The following is a 22,819-nucleotide window of genomic DNA, read 5'->3' as shown; positions in this document are numbered from 1 at the left end:
TTTATTTTTATATAGCGCTAACATATTCCGCAGCGCTTTACAGTTTGCACACATTATCATCGCTCTCCCTGTTGGGGCTCACAATCTAAATTCCCTATCGGTATGTCTTTGGAATGTGGGATGAAACCGGAGTACCTGGAGGAAACGGCAAATACGGGGAGAACATACAAACTCCTTGCAGAAGAGATAGGTAAATGTCAAGAAAACAAAGAAAAAAGAATGAACCAGCTCACCCATAGCGGCATACGGCTTGCTGAAGCACGAAATTTATGCGTTAGCACGTGTAGTACTGATAAGAAAATTTTTTAATCCAAAAATTTATTAGAAAACAATTCTTAAAAAACCATGGCAATGGCAAAATTCACATGGCAAGATATAGTTGCATGTTTCAAACACTTAAGGCGTCCTTTATCACGCTATGCCATGGTTTTTTAAGAAGCATTTTCTAATAAATTTTTGGATTCAAAGAAGCCGGAACACATCTACTTTTTCTCAAATGTCAAGAAAGCCTAGCGCACAGTATATGCAAGCTGAAAAGACTCTTCCATGAGAAGGGACAGAGTGACACTTTTCATGATATATTCTAAGAATGTTTATCATCATGTCATCTCAAGCCTGTCTTGTAAAAAGATGGATATCAAGATATTAAAGAAACTATACATTCCAATATCAGAAAGGTTGTACATAAGAAATTTGATTTCTTCCTACACCAAGTATTTATTTTGACAGGCCTCTAACATCCTAGAAAATACAAGTCAGTTTTCAGATTCTATAAAACTCTTTATAAAACAAAAGAAACTTCTATGTATATAATTGTCTAAGGGTCACTTCTGTCTGTCTGTCTGTCACGGATATTCATTGGTCACGGCCTCTGTCTGTCATGGAATCCAAGTCGCTGATTGGTCTCGCCAGCTGCCTGTCATGGCTGCCACGACCAATCAGCGACGGCCACAGTCCAATTAGTCCCTCCCTTCTCCCCCGCAGTCAGTGCCCGGCGCCCGCTCCATACTCCCCGCAGTCACGGCTCACACAGGGTTAATGCCAGCGGTAACGGACCGCGTTACCGCCGCTATTAACCCTGTGCGACCAAGTTTTTACTATTGAGGCTGCCTATGCAGCCTCAATAGTAAAAACATCTAATGTTAAAAATAATTTAAAAAAAATAACAAATCATTATATACTCACCTTCCGCTGCCTTTCCCGCTTCTCGCGACGCTCTGGTGACTGGTCCATGCAAGCGACAGGTTCCGGTGCTAAGGATGGTATGCGACAAGGACCTGCCATGATGTCACGGGCACGTGACTGCGACTTCATCACAGGCCCTGCGCGCCTGCACGAGAAGGACCTGCATCGTCGCAGGCCCTGCACGAAAAGGACCTGCCATGATGTCACGGTCATGTGACTGCGACGTCATCACACCCTGGGACCGGAAGCTGCCGCCTGCACCGCACACAGGCGACAGAACTACAAGGGTACCCTCGGAAGGTGAGTATATGTTTATTTTTTATTTTTTAACCTGTGAATACGTGGCTGGGCAATATACTACGTAGCTGGGCAATATACTACGTGACTGGCCAATATACTACGTGGCTGGGCAATATACTACGTGGCTCTGTGCTGTATACTACGTCGCTGTGCAATATACTACGTGGTTCTGTGCTGTATACTAAAATTGGGCAATATACTATGTCACTGGGCAATATACTACGTAACTGGGCAATATACTACGTGGCTGGGCAATATACTACGTCACTGGGCAATATACTACGTAACTGGGCAATATACTACGTAACTGGGCAATATACTACGTGGCTCTGTGCTGTAAACTACATCGCTGTGCAATATACTATGTGGCTCTGTGCTGTATACTACGTAACTGGGCAATATACTACGTAACTGGGCAATATACTACGTCACTGGGCAATATACTACGTCACTGAGCAATATACTACGTCACTGGGCAATATACTATGTCACTGGGCAATATACTACGTCACTGGGCAATATACTACGTCACTGGGCAATATACTATGTAACTGGGCAATATACTACGTGGCTGGGCAATATACTACATGGACATGCATATTCTAGAATACCCGATGCGTTAGAATCGGGCCACCATCTAGTTTTTAAATAATAGCCGTTAAAGGGATGTCCCACAGATAAAGTACGTTTTAATCAGTAAAATTAAGTTCCACAATTGGATGGGTTAAACAAAAATGTTCCTGTGCTGAGATAATCTTATAAATGTGCCCCTGCTGTGTTTTGTGTAATGGCTGTGTCTGACCGCACAGGGATATGGACTGGTCATACCACATCTCCTGGTCAGAGGAGGATGCAAAAAAGAGTAGACAGGAGGATGCAAAAGAGAGTAAACAGACAGCTGCTGCTTTCTGTGAGATAAAACATATCCTTGCCTGTTTAGGCAAGGAAATGTTTTACCTTCAAAAAGTGAGAAAATGTTCCAGCTCCATTAAAAAATGTTAATTTATTCAATATTCTTGTAAATGACTCATCTATTATCTATATATAAGGAAAGGAGACAGACAGTGCTACACGTTTCAGACACGATTTAGGCAGCTTTGACAAAGGACACCTAAGTCAGTCTGAAACGCAAAGCACTGTCCAACTGCTTTCCTTATCTTCCTCAAAGGATGTGTCATTTTAAAGAATATTAAATAAATTAACTTTTTAGTGTAGCTGGAACATTTTCTCTCGTTTTGATTGTTTCCACGTCTGGTCAGAACGGATTTCCATGTTCCAACCCACTAAAACACAACAGGTGAGCTGGCATCTCTCTTTTACTAAATGTTTTACCTCACAGAAAGAATCAGCTGTGATTCCATGCCGTCCTTTCTGTATGCTCTCATTTGCATCCTTGTGTAATGATCTGGGTGTAGACTGGAGTCTTTTTACTGCAACCACTTTAGCACTTTGGTAGTATAGGCAGGTAGCATAGTCAGTGGAAAGCCAGAGGTCAGTACACAAGAGCAGGAATACAATATGGAGGATCAGCTGATACCATTGTCAGTGAGGTCAGTAAAGGCACCTTCACACTGAACAACTTAACAACGATAACGATAACGATCCGTGACGTTGCAGCATCCTGGATAGCGATATCGTTGTGTTTGACACGCAGCAGCGATCAGGATCCTGCTGTGACATCGTTGGTCGGAGCTAGAAGGCCAGCACCTTATTTTGTCGCTGGATCACCCGCTGACATCGCTAAGTCGGCGTGTGTCGGCGGCGATGTCTTCACTGGTAACCAGGGTAAACATCGGGTTACTAAGCGCAGGGCCGCGCTTAGTAACCCGATATTTACCCTGGTTACCATTGTAAATGTAAAAAAAACCAAACACTACATACTTACATTCCGGTGTCTGTCGCGTTCCCCGGCATCCGCTTCCCTGCACTGTGTCAGCGCCAGCCGGCCGTAAAGCAGGCACAGCGGTGACGTCACCGCTCTGCTTTACGGCCGGCGCTTACACAGTGCAGGGAAGCGGACGCTGGGGAACGCGACAGACACCGGAATGTAAGTATGTAGTGTTTGGTTTTTTTTACATTTACACTGGTAACCAGGGTAAACATCGGGTTACTAAGCGCGGCCCTGCGCTTAGTAACCCGATGTTTACCCTGGTTCCCGGGGACTTCGGCATCGTTGGTCGCTGGAGAGCTGTCTGTGTGACAGCTCTCCAGCGACCACACAACGACGAAACAGCGACGCTGCAGCGATCGGCATCGTTGTCTATATCGCTGCAGCGTCGCTTAATGTGACGGTACCTTAAAGAGGAACAGCAATGCAATAAGGAGGAGGAGCAGCTGGTAAGAGTGGTAGACTAAAGGCTGTGCAGATCAATAATCTCACAAGGAAGGAAGTGCAATGCTAGGATTAAATAGAGTGTCCACAGGGTGGAGCCAATCAGGAATCAGGAAATCAGAAAAGCTCAGGCACTTGGTAACTAAAATGGTGAGGAGCTGCCCAGAAAGCAAAATAGCTGAAAGAGAAGAGTTGTTGCTTGGTGCACAGAAATCCCTGGGTTTGAGTCCTAACACCTCCCCTGCCCAGGAGCTGTGGTATGATCAGACCATGTCCCTGTACGGTCAGACACAGCCATTACACTGTACACAGCAGGAGCACATGAATAAGATTATCTCAGCACAGGAACATTTTCTTTAACACATTCAGTTGTGGAACTTAATTTTATTCCAATATATATTAATTAAAATGTAATTTGTTCGTGTAACAAATGCTTTAAAAGGGAATATATTTCAGTCTGGTCAATTACTTTTAAAGTGTTTTATAATTTCTATTAGTATTTTGTTATATCTGTCATTTAAAAAGCTTCAACATTTTCCAAAGTGTTGGTTATCCTATCTGCTTGCTCACAAATACACATCTGCACAAATGTGTGCTCTTATGTGTGATTTTACTCAGCAATTTTCATTAACACGTTTTTATTTTTTCTTAATTTACTATAATCACATTTCATATTACATCCATGCTGATAAAAGGAATTGTCCTGACGCTACAACAGCACACAACTGCTGCAGCTAGTCACTGGCCTCAGCGACTGCCAATTTAAACAGTACCAGCACTGGGTCCAGTGAGTGGCTTCCTCTGTAATTCTGTAGTCATGATGATGTCGCCACTGCACAGTCAACAAAGACCGGAGTGGCAGTGCTGACGTGAGGGAGGGTGGGTATAGCAGAACTTGCTATTGTCATCGTTTGCAACCCTATGAATTAAACATAAAATAAAATAAATATAGATATAAAACATAAAATATCTTGGAGAGCCTCTTAAATTACTAGATATATTGCAATAAACTTCTTTATTGGAGATTGAAAAGGAAATGTTAACAGTCCTGTAACAGAAGCAACCATTATAAGGTGACTGAGGTTTTGGATGATATATTTCTGGCTTATAATGGTCCCTATAAGGACCACCTAGTAGTCAAACTCAGTTCCTCAGCTAGAGATTTATACTTTGAGCTTCATTCCCAAGCAGTTGTACAACTTCATGTATACTGGAAATAGATAAAGGCTTCATTTAGGGGGAATCAGTAGTAGACAGATTTGTACTGGGCTATTTTTTATTCTATCTGCATAAAAATATTTATTTACCAAATGTATTTATTTATCATTGATACAGTGGGGACAAAAATATTTAGTCAGCCACCAATTGTGCACGTTATCCCACTAAAAAAGATGAGAGAGGCCTGTAATTGACATCATAGGTAGACCACAACTATGAGAGTTAAAATGAGAAAATAAATCCAGAAAATCACCTTGTCTGATTTGGCAAGATTTATTTATTTATTTAAGTATTTGGTCACCTAAAAACATGCAAGATTTTTTATCTCTCACAGACCAGTAACCTCTTCTGTAAAAGGCTCCTCTGTCCTCTACTCATTACCTGTAGTAATGGCACCTGTTTGAACTTGTTATCAGTATAAAAGGCACCTGTCCACAACCTCAAACAGTCGCACTCCAAACTCCACTATGGTGAAGACCAAAGAGCTGTTGAAGGACACCAGAAACAAACTTGTAGCCCTGCACCAGGCTGGGAAGACTGAAACTGCAATAAGCAAGCAGCTTGGTGTGATTAAATCAACTGTGGGAGAAATAATAAGAAAATGGAAGACATACAAGACCACTGATAATCTCCTTCGATCTGGGGCTCCATGCAAGATCTCATCCCATGGGGTCAAAATGATCACAAAAATGGTGATGGTGAGCAAAAAAACCAGAACCACATGGGGGGACCTAGTGAATGACCTGCATAGAGCTGGGACCACCATAACAAATGCTACCATCAGTAACACACTAGGCCGCCAGGGACTCAAATCCTGCAGTGCCAAACATATCCACCTACTTAAGCCAGTCCATGTCCGGGCCCGTCTGAAGTTTGCTAGAGAGCATTTGGATTATACAGAAGAGTATTGGGAGAATGTCATGTCGGCCGAAATACAAGAGAAGGAGCTGGAGGAGTTCCATCAGTACAGGCAAATTTGTACCATCGAACTGAAGATTCGCAGGGAAGGTGGTGCCACATTGTTTGCTTTCATCAGCTTACAGGATCCGTGGAATGTGATAGCCGCCATGTTTGGATGCAATGCTTACGAGTTAGTTACTTGTCAGTTAACTGTTAAGTTTCCCAGGTCAAGCTGGACACCAGTGGGAGGATATGGAGGGCCCCACAGGAGGAATGGACTCCATCTCGGCAAACTGAATACAGAGTCCTCGTCTCAGAGCTTCCCCCCATTAGGAAGTAGGCAGGATCTGACATCATATGAGGGAAGCTGGAAATGCTTGCTATGCTGATGTACACAAGGATGGAATGAGGATTGTGAAGTTTAATCATAAGGAAGACATCGAGTGTGCTTTGAGGAAACTGGATAATACAAAGTATTGATCCCATGAAGGTGAAACCTTTTACATTCCTGTCTGTGCTGAAAGAAATGCTGATGGACTGTCCCCAACAAGCAGAGAAGGATGATCGGAAGCCTAGTAAGTCTGGCTAATTAAGAAGGAGGAGGAATGTGACAAAACAGCATTTGTTCTTGATTAGGCCAGATGTGTTTTTCTTCAGTGGCTCAAGAGACATAGGCCATTGTTCATATGAGTGTCAACGTTAACTCTTGAATTGATATTTGTTGCAACTTATCCTGCTTTCCTTGGAAAACAGGAATGCAGCGTAATTGAACAATTGATATTTGCTAATATCTTGATTCCCATTGTATTAGACCATGCTGCTTCTTGACCTGCCAACAGAGAAAGACAAACTATACAGATTGATTGAATACTTGGACAATGAGAGCTGACCTCATCCTACCTCCCCCCTGACCTATGGATGATGGCCTGGAGGAAAGCTGGGTATAAAAGGGACCGCTATCCTTCTGCAGAAAGACATTACAGTAGAAAAGCCAGGCCCCATGGCTCCAACTTGAAGAATAGAAATTTAATCCATTTTGAATAACAGCCCATGAAGAAGTTTATAGCACCCAGATTGGGACAATCAGGTCACCTGGCCACATGATTCAATGAACTGTCAGCTTCCTAAGCTTGCCACTTGAAAGGTGAATCCTTAATCTGTAAATGATTTTGCAAAAGCTAGACTAAGGTGTGGAGTCTGATGGATCTATTGGTTTTCACCATTACCCCTTAAGAGGTATGGTCTTGCAGAAAGATTTCCAGGTTGCAAGTACATGAAGAGGACCAGATATTGTGAGAAAAAGGTTTGCATAACCAAGAAAGAAAAAAGAATATGGTCACATAAAATGAACATGGTCACAGTTCTAGATTGTTGTCGTAGGACTAGAACGTTACAATAGAATTGACTAATTGCTAGAATGAGTAAAGCAAAGAACAGAAACTGGAACCAGGCAAATTTGATCAAATTTGATCAGCTTCTATGGAGAGGGAAGTTCCGGACTGGACCAAGGGAACCCAGTAGATGTAGTGTATATGGACTTTTCAAAAGCTTTTGATACGGTGCCACACAAAAGGTTGATGCATAAAATGAGAATAATGGGGATAGGGGAAAATATGTGTAAGTGGGTTGAGAGCTGGCTCAGGGATAGGAAACAAAGGGTGGTTATTAATGGAGCACACTCGGATTGGTTTGCTGTTAGCAGTGGGGTACCACAGGGGTCAGTATTGGGCCCTCTTCTTTTTAACATATTTATTAATGACCTTGTAGGGGGCATTCAGAGTAGAATTTCAATATTTGCAGATGACACTAAACTCTGCAGGGTAATCAATACAGGGGAGGACAATTTTATATTACAGGATGATTTATGTAAACTAGAAGCTTGGGCTGATAAATGGCAAATGAGCTTTAATGGGGATAAATGTAAGGTCATGCACTTGGGTAGAAGTAATAAGATGTATAACTATGTGCTTAATTCTAAAACTCTGGGCAAAACGTCAATGAAAAAGACCTGGGTGTATGGGTGGATGACAAACTCATATTCAGTGGCCAGTGTCAGGCAGCTGCTACAAAGACAAAGGCAAATGTGTTGCAAACGTTGAAGGATAAACAATGAACCCTTGAGCAATGCTAGATGAGCTCCTATCACCTTCCTTAAATCCTGTGGAAAAATACCTGAATAAGAGCTATGAACTATAAAAGGGAGGTCTGTCTCTGTTTCCAGTGTGACTTGACAGAACAACAGCAAGGGCACCATGACTCCATGAAGAACTCTCTCTACAGAACAACAGCCAAGGTACCATGGCACCATCAAGGGGAAGACATATTTGACATTATACAGGATGCCAGCTTAAGGGACCACTGTCATGATTCCCAATGGCAGGGAAACATCAGAACACAGAAATAACGGACGAGCTCTGGGTGATGGAATCTCAAGCTGACCGTGAGCTAAATCTACCACACAACTAATAGTAGCCAGGGAGCATACCTACGACTTCCTAGATGCCACGCGCCAGCCGGAGGACTAACTACGCCTGGTAGAGGAAGGAACAGACCTGGCTTACCTCTAGGGAAATACCCCAAAAGATGATAGCAGCCCCCCACATGTAATAACGGTGAGTTAAGAGGAAAAGACATACACAGTATGAAAGTAGATTTAGCAAAGAGAGGTCCACTTACTAGATAGCAGAAGGATACAAAAGAGGACTTCACGGTCAACTGAAAACCCTTTCAAAAAACCAACCTGAAATTACTTTAAGACTCCTGTGTCAACTCATGACACAGGAGTGGCAATTTCAGCCCGCAAGAGCTTCCAGCTACAGAGAATAACTAAAACTGCAAACTGGACAAAAGATACAAAACAAAAGGACAAAGTCCACTTAGCTGATCAGCAGACTAGTAGCAGGAACATGCAACCGAAGGCTCTGGTTACAATGATGACCGGCAAGGAAATGACTGGAGAGCAAGGCTAAATAGGAAACTCCCAAACACTGATGGGAGCAGGTGAACTGAGACAGCAAAGCACACACAAGTCACCAGTACCACCAGCAACCACCAGGGGAGCCCAAAAAGTGGATTCACAACAGTACCCCCCCCCTTAAGGAGGGGGCATCGAACCCTCACGAGAACCGCCAGGGCGATCTGGATGAGCCCTATGAAAGGCACGAACCAAATCCGAGGCATGAACATCAGAGGCAGTTACCCAAGAATTATCTTCCTGACCATAGCCCTTCCATTTAACCAGATATTGAAGTCTCCGTCTGGAAATACGGGAATCCAAGATCTTCTCTACAACGTACTCCAATTCACCCTCCACCAGCACAGGAGCAGGAGGTTCAGTAGAAGGAACCACCGGTACCTCATATCTCCGCAACAACGACCGATGGAATACATTATGGATAGCGAAAGATGCTGGGAGGTCCAAACGAAAGGACACAGGGTTAAGTATCTCCAAAATCCTATAAGGACCGATGAACCGAGGCTTAAACTTAGGAGAAGAAACCCTCATAGGGACAAAACGGGAAGACAACCACACCAAGTCCCCAACACGAAGGCGAGGACCAACACGACGACGGCGGTTAGCAAACTGCTGAGTCCTCTCCTGGGACAACTTCAAATTGTCCACCACTTGTCCCCAAATCTGATGTAACCGATCCACCACAGCATCCACTCCAGGACAATCCGAAGATTCCACTTGACCAGATGAAAAACGAGGATGAAACCCTGAATTGCAAAAGAAAGGAGAAACCAAAGTGGCAGAAGTAGCCCGATTATTAAGAGCAAATTCTGCCAACGGCAAAAAGGCAACCCAGTCATCCTGATCCGCAGACACAAAACACCTCAAATAAGTCTCCAAAGTTTGATTAGTTCGCTCCGTCTGGCCGTTAGTCTGAGGATGGAATGCAGACGAAAAAGACAAATCAATGCCCAACCTGGCACAGAATGCCCGCCAAAATCTAGACACGAACTGGGTTCCCCTGTCAGAAACGATGTTTTCCGGAATACCATGCAAGCGAACCACATTTTGAAAAAATAGAGGGACCAACTCAGATGAGGAAGGCAACTTAGGCAATGGTACCAAATGAACCATTTTAGAAAAACGGTCACACACCACCCAGATGACAGACATCTTCTGAGAAACAGGGAGATCAGAAACAAAGTCCATAGAGATGTGCGTCCAAGGCCTCTTCGGAACAGGCAAGGGCAACAATAACCCACTAGCCCTAGAACAACAAGGCTTGGCCCGAGCACACACATCACAAGACTGTACAAAAACACGCACATCCCGAGACAGGGAAGGCCACCAGAAGGATCTAGCCACCAAATCTCTGGTACCAAAAATTCCAGGATGACCTGCCAGCGAAGAAGAATAAACTTCCGAGATGACTCTACTGGTCCAATCATCAGGAACAAACAGTCTACCAGGCGGACAACGATCAGGTCTATCCGCCTGAAATTCTTGCAAAACACGTCGCAGATCTGGGGAGACAGCAGACAAAACCACCCCATCCTTAAGGACACCAGCAGGTTCAGAATCCCCAGGAGAGTCAGGCTCAAAACTCCTAGAAAGAGCATCTGCCTTAACATTTTTAGAACCCGGTAAGTATGAAACCACAAAATTAAACCGAGAAAAAAACAACGACCATCGTGCCTGTCTAGGATTCAGGCGCCTGGCAGACTCTAGATAAATCAGATTCTTGTGATCAGTCAAAACTACCACCTGATGTCTGGCACCCTCAAGCCAATGACGCCACTCCTCAAATGCCCACTTCATGGCCAAAAGCTCCCGATTACCAACATCATAGTTTCGCTCGGCGGCCGAAAATTTTCGAGAAAAGAACGCACAAGGTCTCATCACTGAGCAGTCGGAACTTTTCTGCGACAAAACCGCCCCCGCTCCGATCTCGGAAGCATCGACCTCAACCTGAAAGGGAAGAGAAACATCAGGCTGGCGCAACACAGGGGCAGACAAAAAGCGGCGCTTAAGCTCCCGAAAGGCCTCCACAGCAGCAGGGGACCAATTGGCAACATCAGCACCCTTTTTGGTCAAATCCGTCAGAGGTTTAGCAACGCCAGAAAAACCAGTTATAAATCGACGATAAAAATTAGCAAAGCCCAAGAATTTCTGAAGACTCTTAAGAGAAGTAGGCTGCGTCCAGTCACAAATAGCCCGAACCTTGACAGGGTCCATCTCAATAGAAAAAGGGGAAAAAATGTACCCCAAAAAGGAAATCTTTTGAACCCCAAAAACACACTTTGAACCCTTTACACACAAAGAATTCTCCCGCAAAACCTGAAAAACCCTCCTGACCTGTTGAACATGAGACTCCCAGTCATCAGAAAAAATCAAAATATCATCCAAATACACAATCATAAATTTATCCAAATATTCACGGAAAATATCATGTATTAAGGACTGAAAGACTGAAGGTGCACTAGAAAGGCCGAAAGGCATTACTAAATACTCAAAATGGCCCTCAGGCTTTTTAAATGCGGTTTTCCACTCATCCCCCTGCTTAATTCGCACCAAATTATACGCCCCACGAAGATCAATCTTAGAGAACCACTTAGCCCCCCTTATGCGAGCAAACAAATCAGTCAGCAAAGGCAACGGATACTGATATTTGACTGTAATTTTATTCAGGAGTCGATAATCAATACAAGGCCTCAGAGAGCCATCCTTTTTAGATACAAAGAAAAAACCAGCTCCTAAAGGAGATGAAGAAGGACGAATATGTCCCTTTTCCAGGGACTCCTTAATATACTCTCGCATAGCAGCATGTTCAGGTACAGATAAGTTAAACAAACGACCCTTTGGAAATTTACTGCCAGGAATCAGATCTATGGCGCAATCACAATCTCTGTGGGGAGGGAGTGAACCAATTTTTGGCTCCTCAAAAATATCACGATAATCAGACAAAAATGCTGGAATCTCAGAGGGAATAGATGACGAAATGGAAACCAAAGGTATGTCCCCATGAGCCCCCCGACATCCCCAGCTTAACACAGACATTGTTTTCCAGTCAAGGACTGGGTTATGAGATTGTAACCATGGTAATCCAAGCACCAAAACATCATGCAAATTGTACAACACAAGGAAGCGAATCACCTCCTGATGGTCTGGAGTCATACGCATATTCACTTGCGTCCAGAATTGTGGTTTATTACAAGCCAAAGGCGTAGAATCAATACCCTTCAGAGGTATAGGGACTTCCAGAGGCTCTAAATCAAACCCACAGCGCCTGGCAAAGGACCAATCCATAAGACTCAGAGTGGCGCCAGAGTCCACATAGGCATCCACGGTAATAACTGATAATGAACAAATCAAGGTTACAGACAGAATAAATTTAGACTGTAAAGTGCCAATTGAAATAGACTTGTCAACCTTCCTTGTACGTTTAGAGCATGCTGATATAACATGAGCAGAATCACCACAATAGAAGCATAACCCATTTTTACGCCTATAATTCTGCCGCTCGCTTCTGGACAGAATTCTGTCACATTGCATTTTCTCTGGCGTCTCTTCAGAAGATACCGCCAAATGGTGCACGGGTTTGCGCTCCCGCAAACGCCGATCAATCTGAATAGCCATTGTCATCGACTCATTCAGACCTGTGGGCGCAGGGAACCCGACCATAACATCTTTAACGGCATCAGAAAGGCCCTCTCTGAAATTTGCCGCTAGGGCGCACTCATTCCACTGAGTAAGCACAGACCATCTACGAAATTTTTGGCAGTATATCTCAGCTTCATCTTGCCCTTGAGATAGGGCTATCAAAGCTTTTTCAGCTTGAATCTCCAAATTAGGTTCCTCATAAAGCAACCCTAAAGCCAGAAAAAACGCATCCACATTGAGCAACGCAGGATCCCCTGGTGTCAATGAAAATGCCCAATTTTGAGGGTCACCTCGCAGCAAAGAGATTACAATCTTAACCTGCTGGACAGGATCTCCAGAGGAGTGAGGTCTGAGAGAAAGGAACAATTTACAATTATATTTGAAATTCAGGAACCGAGATCTATCTCCGGAAAACACCTCTGGTGTAGGAATTTTAGGTTCAGACATCGGAGTATGTATAACAAAATCTTGTAAATTTTGAACCTTGGTAGCAAGATTATTAAAACCTACAGCCAAACTCTGAGGGTCCATCTTTAAACAGGTGAGATCAGAGCCATTCAAGGATTAGAAGGAGAGAAAGGCAAAGGCTGTAATTAGAGCTGAAATACAACTGATCCAACTATGGAAAAAAAAAATCTACAGACTTCTTTTTTCTCTCCTTTCTTCTGCCAATAACTTTAACAGTGGCCGGTCATACTGTCATGATTCCCAATGGCAGGGAAACATCAGAACACAGAAATAACGGACGAGCTCTGGGTGATGGAATCTCAAGCTGACTGTGAGCTAAATCTACCACACAACTAATAGTAGCCAGGGAGCATACCTACGACTTCCTAGATGCCACGCACCAGCCGGAGGACTAACTACGCCTGGTAGAGGAAGGAACAGACCTTGCTTACCTCTAGGGAAATACCCCAAAAGATGATAGCAGCCCCCCACATGTAATAACGGTGAGTTAAGAGGAAAAGACATACACAGTATGAAAGTAGATTTAGCAAAGAGAGGTCCACTTACTAGATAGCAGAAGGATACAAAAGAGGACTTCATGGTCAACTGAAAACCCTTTCAAAAAACCATCCTGAAATTACTTTAAGACTCCTGTGTCAACTCATGACACAGGAGTGGCAATTTCAGCCCGCAAGAGCTTCCAGCTACAGAGAATAACTAAAACTGCAAACTGGACAAAAGATACAAAACAAAAGGACAAAGTCCACTTAGCTGATCAGCAGACTAGTAGCAGGAACATGCAACCGAAGGCTCTGGTTACAATGATGACCGGCAAGGAAATGACTGGAGAGCAAGGCTAAATAGGAAACTCCCAAACACTGATGGGAGCAGGTGAACTGAGACAGCAAAGCACACACAAGTCACCAGTACCACCAGCAACCACCAGGGGAGCCCAGAAAGTGGATTCACAACAGACCACAGCCCGAGCTGGAAGAATACAGATCTGCTCCATTTATTATCACTGAACCCATGGAGGCTTTAGGGGAAGCCAGGATTGGAACCCTTTGGTCACCTGACACCATGGAGATGCTCAGAGAGGCCAGGTTGGGACCTTCTGGTCACCTGGCCTCATAGAGATGTTCATAGAAGCCAAGTTTTGACCCTCTGGTCACCTAGCCATGTGCATCAATGGACTGTCAGCTTCCTAAGCTTGTCGATAGCTGTTCTTTCTGGGTGCTCACCAAAATCAGGGTGCCACAGGTGGAGGTAGCCAACCCTGTGTTGTCTGAGTAGTATTATGCCCACGGAAAGGAGTGTGGGCATTCAGTGGGATAAGCCCTGGTCAATGCAGTCTCAAGCTAGTGGACAAGAGCACTACTGACCCTCATGTCTCCACAAGGAGTAATGACCAGAAACTGGCCTAGGAACAAATAGACCACTGGAAATCAGGAGGTAAAATCTTCAGAATGGACAGATGGAATAGGATTTGAACAAGAAAGACAGCCAGTATCACAGAAGAACGACTAAGATAGAAGTAAGCTAAAGGTCAGGACCAGAAGCATAACTTCAGGTACAAGATTCAGTATCTCGGCAATAGTGAAATAAGGAAAAGCAAGGTATGGAACTACAGGACCATTCATAGCATTCAGAGATCTGAGCAGTAATTTAGAAATAGCAAGTTCAGAAGAAGTACCAGAAGTCCAGAAACTAGGAGCAAGGCAGCATGAGGCAGTATCCACAGGGACAGTGTGTAGACAGAACTGTTGAAAAGAGCTCTTCTTTGCTGAAGCAGACACTCAGTCACCACCTACCAGGGAATATACCTGAACCAGACCATGGACAAGGTAGGTTAAGTATGGATTCACAAGAAGAGAAGCTGGATGAAACCATGGAATGAATTAGTCTATAACACTCTATAAACTATTCATTGACACTCAGACAGTGAATGAGAGAACTTCCTTGGTATAGGCTAAAACCACACGGTGGAGTTATGGAGAAATTTTGACACAATGTTAGTATAAATAAGCATGTTAGTTAGCTAAGTCATTGAATTTGGACAATATAACTACAAAAATGCAATGTCTAAACTATGAGAAAGCCACATACATGAAATGCACATTGAGAATCTGGCTGGTGTGCTGCTCATATACAACTAAGGGGTTCTTATCCTTTATAATTTTTTGTAATAAAATTTCTATATTTACCTGTGCAACTACTATCAGTGGGACTTTTTTCATATCTCTTTACCCTCTATTAGGCATTTAATTACTGATATTTGGATAAGCAATGTAGCTTTATAATATGAAGGTATAGTTAATACATGATTGCTTTATATGTAAGATACTATTGTGATTGTGTGTGCCATGCACCCATGTGAATTTTCATATGCGTATTTTTTTGGCTGTTTTAAGTAGTATTTTCAGTCTAATTTTAGGATCTTTTCACTGAGTTAGCAAGAGTGCCCACTTGCCAACATTTTTAGTGTATTTTAAATCAAATTTACAACTTTTAAATGGTAGCTTGGACTCTTGCTTCTTTTTTTCTTTATGATTTTTTGAGCTGCTACCTTCAATAGGCATAAGTATTTCCTGACAAGTATGTTAAACTGGAATATTTTGCAAAAGGCTGTCACGCTCAGATCAAAAGACCCATGGCCGATTCGTGCATTGCTGTCCGTGCTCCGTCCGTTGTGTAAATGGATTTTAAGAGAATTTTATACATAAAGTAATGCTGAGACTGGTGGAAATGTGTATCATAGGTCAAATACCTGACTTAAAGATAGAAAATAGAAGATTATTAATAATGCAACATACTCAGATTTGGTCACAGTTAGGCATAGGGTACGACAGGGATTACTAAGCGGTATATAGTAAAACTATGTATTTATTAATGAAACCGGCATAGAGTGTCAGTTTGACATTTTTGCAGTATACAAAGCTGTGTATGGGTGAATTACTAAAGATTTGGAGATCCAGAAATGTTGAAGAGAAAAGTGAACAATTAAACCTTATTACAAATACAATGATGTTACCCGTAGGCTTATACAAAGGATTTGAATATGTTTCAGTATAGCAAATTATGCTTTAGCTGCAAATATCAAAAAGGGCTAAATACAACGATGAACCCATAAGTGTGGCCTCATTTAGATGCCAATGTATTAAGATACCATTAAGAACTGCGATGCATTGACTGGACTGGCCAAGTATATATGAGGCTGTCAAATCCAGGTCAGGAGAACCTTCGGCCAGGCCATGCATTGCGGACCGAGATACATGGAAATCTGAATGAAGCATAGTAATGTAAAATTTTAAAAAATGGGCAGTATATAATAAAGACAGCTGACAGGAGGCAGTTCAGTGGTAGGTAATAGAAGTCATACAATGGAGAAACGATTAAAAAGAAAAATAGTTGCAAAACATGCAGACCTTATTCTAAAATTCTGACAATATATCTGCATATGCTATTAATATACAATGAATACCACAATGAGGATGCAAGAATTATTGAAAAGAAAAAAGTTCTTTCAGGTAGATGTCATTGAAGGACAAAGCTAAAATATGTTTCTAATTTAGGTAGATCCCTGTAGATTAAAGACCTACAGCTTGAAAAATGACAACACTTAGAGAAAATCTTTCAGGGAATGCAAAGCTTGATGAACGTTATGCTCCCTGAGTACAAGGAACTATTTTCACTTCAATTAAGTTAAGATCAAGTAATTGACATGTTGAGACACATGCAGCTAGCTATTCCTTCACCACCAGCTATAGATAAGTCAATGACATTGAGCTAATTTTGAGACACCACACTTACCAGACAACCAGAAGTAGAGGATTGTAACCGCTAAATGATCCAAATGTGACCTCCAGATATATGTATATATAATTTACTGTAGATAAAAAAATAAGCGAAAATAAGTTTTGCTTTATGAGAGTATCTATATCAAGTATGGTTCTTTCTTTTTAAACTGTGAGGAAATGCATGTGGACCAAACCACATGAAATCCAGACAGGTCTCTCATTACAAACAAGTTTTACAATGACATGCTGCCACATTGTTTGAAAAATGGTACGGTCATGGGGAGAAGGGTCTACTGGCCACCTTCCTCCAACTTCTCTCCACCCTTCTTGCCGTCATTGAGTTACATATAAGGAAAGACGAGTTGGGCTGTAAGGAACCAGGAGGATGTTCTGAGCAGACACTTATGCCTATGCCAAGCTAATATGTTTTATCTGAAGCTCCACAGCTGTAAGAGTAAAGTAAAAGACTTTTTTTCTAACATTGTAACCTGGTTCTTTATTCATGCTGCCCAAGAGCATTTTTGTTACTGCATTTTACACGGTTTTTCATTTTTACACTATAATTGTATTCATTTTTTTTTTTTGCTGCTTTTAAACTGGGACATACAGCATATCATACGTTTATCCAAAATTCACCTATAGATTACAAATAACAGTAGTGGCATTTAAGTTATTGTTCTGTGATAAGAGACATTCTGGAAAGACACAAGGTATGTCCTAGTTGTATCCATCACAGCAATGGTCACACAGGGAATGTTGTGATGTCAAAATTATATAACATGTTTACATTGTGAAAAACCAATTGTGCAAGCAGCAGACAATGCATTCCGGAAAATAATATTCAGATGAAATGCTTATTTCCATTACCTAAGTTTGTTACATAAGTAGCCTTAGTGTGCCGTTTCTATAGAGTCATTCCCATAATACCCAGTGAAAAAGAAAGAGAGTATTGCAGTCTGAGTAGCAAGTTTTACCCCAAAAGTAATTCCCCATATATTCCCATTTGGACGCTAGTCAGAGAAGCTCACATGATAGGCTTGTGCTCCAACAAGCAGAGCATTACTGTGCGCTTTAGTATTAAGTGGTTTCATGCAACTGCAACATTGTACTGCCAAATGGAAGATTTCTGTAGTAGTAAATACCAACAAGTGTAAAAGTGGTAAAATGTATGTGTGGTAAATACAAAATCAGTTCTAAACTGTAAATGTGGCTTCAAATGAATAATTGGGACAGTTTATACAGTTTACGATTGTACCAACAGCACATATAAAATGACATCTATCATTCCAGCTGACTTCTTCTTTTCCAAGAGGCATCTGATATACAATTCTACACTTTTATTTGTTGAATTTCATTTTTCAAAATGGCATAACATTTTCTATAGTTACAACTTTTTTTCACCTGGGAATAAGCAGTTGTTGAGGGTCTATGTTTGGGTGACATATCATAAAAGTGCAAGTTTTAGTGATTGCAGTCACCCAGGGGTGTAACTACAACAGGTGTAGGGGTTGCCCTGGAGCCTAGGGGGTCCTAAAAGTTCCTTTGGCCTATAGAAAAAGACTATTGCTATTAAAGATTTAAAATATTTAGGGGCCCCATTGGAGCTTTCGCATCGGGGCCCATGAGTTTCGAGTTATGCCACTGCAGTCACCTAAATGGGTTCAATATGCTTAGTGTTGTATTTTGCACTGGGTGTTCAGATATTTCACAAACCAGTTATATGGACTCATCCCATCCCTGCAGATCAGCGCATCTTACCTTGTAATATCCACCATCGATAAGCAGGAAAAAAAACATAGAAGCAATGGTTTGCCAGTAACTCAGTGAGGTTGAAAACATCGGACAATGCACTAAAGTAATAAACAATGGAACATCATCACGTACAGAACACAACAACATTATTTTTCAATAAACCCTACAATTAAAGCCTGAATACAACCAAAGAGTAGCTTATGTATGGTGTAATATAATTATTTACTAGAAAAAAAAGGAAATTAAAAAATTAATCCACACAATGAAAAAAAAAACATGGAACATCATGGACCCCTGATATCTACCAGACCAAATCAAAAGATAATGGATCACACGTGCATAACAGTCTATGTATGAAAATACATATAAAGGGAAACTATCATCAGAAAATGACCTATTGTTTAAATTAGGTGTTTGCTTTAAAAAAAATTTTGGGCAATGTTTTAGGGTTTTTCACATCTCACAATCTGTATTAAAAATAAAAATAGTACTCTTTGAATTTTCACATTGGCCGGTGGACCTTTTTTTTATTGTAATTTCTTATGGCTTCAGTAAATAACTAATGTACATAACTACAATGGTCTGATCCCGACCATATCTTTTGTATTGAAGATCTAATGAGCCTGTGAAAAGGTCATTGTGAATGGAGGGGGTCAGGGGCTCCTATGAATTTACCTATTGTATATCTGATAAGGAGCCATGCTGAAAAATCTTCCTCAAAGAATAGGAAATATGAATCTAAAAAAGTCCACTGACCAATGTGAAAAGTGTAAGATTATTTTTTTTTTTCCATTTAATAAAGATCAAAATAGGAAAAAAAATGGCAAAACTTTGTAAAAAAAAATACATGTAACACAAAAATATGATTGAACAATAGCTCATTTTTTGGTGATAGTTTCCCTTTAACCGTGGCAGACGTACAACAAAGAATCTAACCAAAGTTGTAAAAGTGCTGAAACTACAAAGTGTATTGAAGCTTATGTAAGCCACAAGGACAGTGTAAAATAATGACAGTATACCAGTGATACAGAAGCAGGGAGCCCAGATGTCCACCGGCCCGATGCACTTTTCGCACAATATGTGTTGCGCACACAACAGTATATTTTGAAATATGGGTCTGTACAGTTCATTCCCCTTACATAGAAGCATCCTGACATTATTTTTGCCTTTGTTCAGTAGCTGTGAACTTCCATACTAATGAGTTCATTTAAAAGCAAAGGTGTTTCCTGGCACCTTCTCATTTGAACAGGGAAAATGTCGTAATCTGTGTTAAATGCTTATGTAAAAAATACTGATCTATTTTCTACGTGTGAAATGTCTGAACCATAGGAGTAAAACATGACAGGTCAGTTCTTCCATTTAGCTGCTCTTCTGCCAGATTTCAGGTGTCACTATCTTGTAAAATACTGTAGAATAATATTTCTGAATATTAGATTCAATTGTTGTCAGTGGATTATTATAGACAGCCTGAATTGGGCTAATTAAATCTTTTGCAGCCAGACACCTTTGTCAGCTCAAATCTCAGAAGGCTTAACAGTTTTTGCACTTTATGTTGTTGCTTGTTCTCTAACATTTTAGACAACTTAATCATGACTTTTTTTTTAGACAGTGCTCTTTTCTTGGCAAAAATAAATAAATGAAGAAAGTACTTTCTATTATTTATGTGTAATGTTTATGCTTCCAATTATGTAATGAGTATCTTATTTCACATCAGTCTTTAAATAAACTAATTTAAAATACAATTTTAAAAAAAGGGATTGCTTCTATATTTCGTACTTTTCTACTTGTTAATAGCACATTTAAAACATCCTGAAAAAAGCAGGATTAAAGGAAACCAGGTATGCTAATGCTATAAACCTGTAGATGTAGGGTTAATCTGCAAGTTAAGGTGAAGGTGCTGACTAAAGTACTGAAAGTGTGGCACTCAGGAGAAAATGAGCTGTATTTCTCCCAAGATCTGCCAGCTTTCAGTCATGTGTCTGGAGCAATTACAGCCACCACTTACAGCACTGAGAGCGGTGGCTGTAAACTTGCTCCGATCCTGACTGACAGCCAGCTCTCTACTGATGTACTGCAGAGCCAGCTGTAAGTCAGTGCGTGGGTGTGGTTACAGCCGCCGCTCTCAGTACTATGTGCAGTGAATGCAATTGCTCTTGGCATGTCTGCATGACTGAAAGCCAGCGGTTTTTGGGAGAAAACAAGTTCATTTTTTCCTGGGTGCCGCACTTTCTGTAATTCAGTAGTCTGATGAGTTTCACTAGTCTGTGCTCAGCATTTCCTCTATCCCTGCAATTGTTGGCTCTCCTGTCTTGATTGACATGGCTGAGGTCTCCTACATCATCCATAGAGTCTGTTGCCCCTGCGCAGCTTCTGTTCTCTGCTGTGCAGGTTTGAGATTTGAACATAAGGTGGATAACTTAGGAGTCTTTAGACATATCAATCAAACCAGGAGGGTAGGTGATTGTGGGGATAGAGGAGGTGCTAATTATGGACCATCATCATCTACTGGACCACACTACGACGATTAGCATACGGTGCAGGAGGATTATAAAAGTTATTTTTTAGATAAAGGTAGGGAACCGGGCTCTTATAATCATGTTGCCGCAGTGCTGTTTAAGGCAATTTAAAGGTGGTGGATTTAGTTTCGATTGGGAAAACCAATTGACAAGTTCCCTTTAAGAATTTGCAAGAAAAAAATTGGGGCACGTTTCATCACTTGTTTCATTGCAGAGATATTATTCTCTAGGGAAGAAAAAGATGTTCTAGGTAGACACATGGAGTACTTAAGGTTCTGTAGTCGTCCACGCATTTCTGTACTGGGTGAGTGCCATGTACATTGATACTTGTAAACTTGTTCACAAGTACACACTTAATATCAAACATCATTTGCACTGTGTTTTAATCCATCTTAAAGGGGATAAGAACTAACAGGCAGGTACCTGCTAACAACATGCTTGTTCTACATGGCGACAGCTGAGAATAGTCACCAACCACTCTTGCTGTCAATTCTGCTGCTCCACATCAACAGAGCAGTTCATCATCTTCCATATTGCTCTGTTGATGGGGCATGACTGTTATTATTATGCTGATTGACAGCTGGCTTGACACATTTGGGCAGCGGGAGCTGGCTGTCAATCAACATGGCATCGGCAGCAACAACCCATCAACAGAGCAGAAGAGAAGCAGTTGCTCTGTCGATGTTACATCAGTAGAAGCTGCAGAATTGCCGAAAAGAGCAGTCTGTGACCACCCTGAGCTGGCAGATATCAACAAGGGGCAGAAAGGGCAAATACCATATATACTCGAGTATAAGCCGAGATTTTCAGCCCAAATTTTTGGGCTGAAAGTGCCGCTCTCAGCTTATACTCGAGTCATGATCGGTGGTGGGGTCGGCGGGTGAGCACTGTCATATACTTACCTGCTTCCGGGGCTCCTGTCGCTCCCCCTGCCCGTCCCACTGTCTTTGGTGCCGCAGCCTCTTCCCCTGAGCGGTCACGTGGGACCGCTCATTAGAGAAATGAATAGGCTGCTCCACCTCCCATAGGGGCGGAGCCGCATAATTCATTTCTCTAATCAGCGGTGCCGGTGACCGCTGATAGAGGAAGAGGCTGCGGCACCGAAGACCAGCTGTCCGGGGGAAGGAGCGGGACGCCGGGAGCAGGTAAGTATTACATATTTACCTTCCCTCGTTCCACACGCCGGGCGTCGCGCCATCTTCCCGGCGTCTCTCCGCACTGACTGTGCAGGTCAGAGGGCGCGATGATGCATATAGTGTGCGCGCCGCCCTCTGCCTGAACAGTGAGTGCGGAGAGACGCCGGGAAGATGGCGCCGAGGAGCTGCAAGCAAGAGAGGTGAGTATGTGTTTTTTTTTATTGCAGCAGCAGCAATGGCACAGATTTATGTGGAGTATCTATGGGGCAACGGTGCAGAGCACTATATGGCAGAGCTATGGGGCAACGGTGCAGAGCACTATATGGCACAGCTATGGGGCAATGGTGCAGAGCACTATATGGCACAGCTATGGGGCAACGGTGCAGAGCACTATATGGCACAGCTATGGGGCAACGGTGCAGAGCACTATATATATGGCACAGCTATGGGGCAACGGTGCAGAGCACTATATGGCACAGCTATGGGGCAACGGTGCAGAGCACTGTATGGCACAGCTATGGGGCAATGGTGCAGAGCACTATATGGCACAGCTATGGGGCAACGGTGCAGAGCACTATATGGCACAGCTATGGGGCAACGGTGCAGAGCACTATATGGCACAG

At 42.2% G+C, this 22,819-nt stretch overlaps 1 protein-coding gene and 1 long non-coding RNA gene across 3 annotated transcripts in view; one reads left to right on the top strand and one right to left on the bottom strand.

The window, feature by feature from the left end:
• The window catches only part of GRM3 (glutamate metabotropic receptor 3), a 500,188-nt gene that overhangs the window by 321,480 nt on the left and 155,889 nt on the right, over positions 1-22,819 (top strand). The gene's annotated exons all lie outside the window — the stretch shown is intronic.
• Positions 4,542-22,819, bottom strand: part of LOC143775912 (uncharacterized) — a 52,703-nt gene continuing 34,425 nt past the window's right edge. The window contains exons 2-4 of the long non-coding RNA XR_013215728.1: positions 18,551-18,642; positions 16,806-16,881; positions 4,542-4,736 (exon numbers count right to left, since the gene is read on the bottom strand). This is a non-coding gene — a long non-coding RNA (uncharacterized LOC143775912). The remainder of the gene's footprint in view (positions 4,737-16,805; positions 16,882-18,550; positions 18,643-22,819) is intronic.

The sequence above is a fragment of the Ranitomeya variabilis genome, chromosome 5 (assembly GCF_051348905.1).
Source record: "Ranitomeya variabilis isolate aRanVar5 chromosome 5, aRanVar5.hap1, whole genome shotgun sequence".
In the NCBI taxonomy this organism is placed as follows: Eukaryota; Metazoa; Chordata; class Amphibia; order Anura; family Dendrobatidae; genus Ranitomeya; species Ranitomeya variabilis.
Note: the sequence above shows the minus strand (reverse complement) of the source record. Positions and strands in the feature narration are given on the sequence as shown.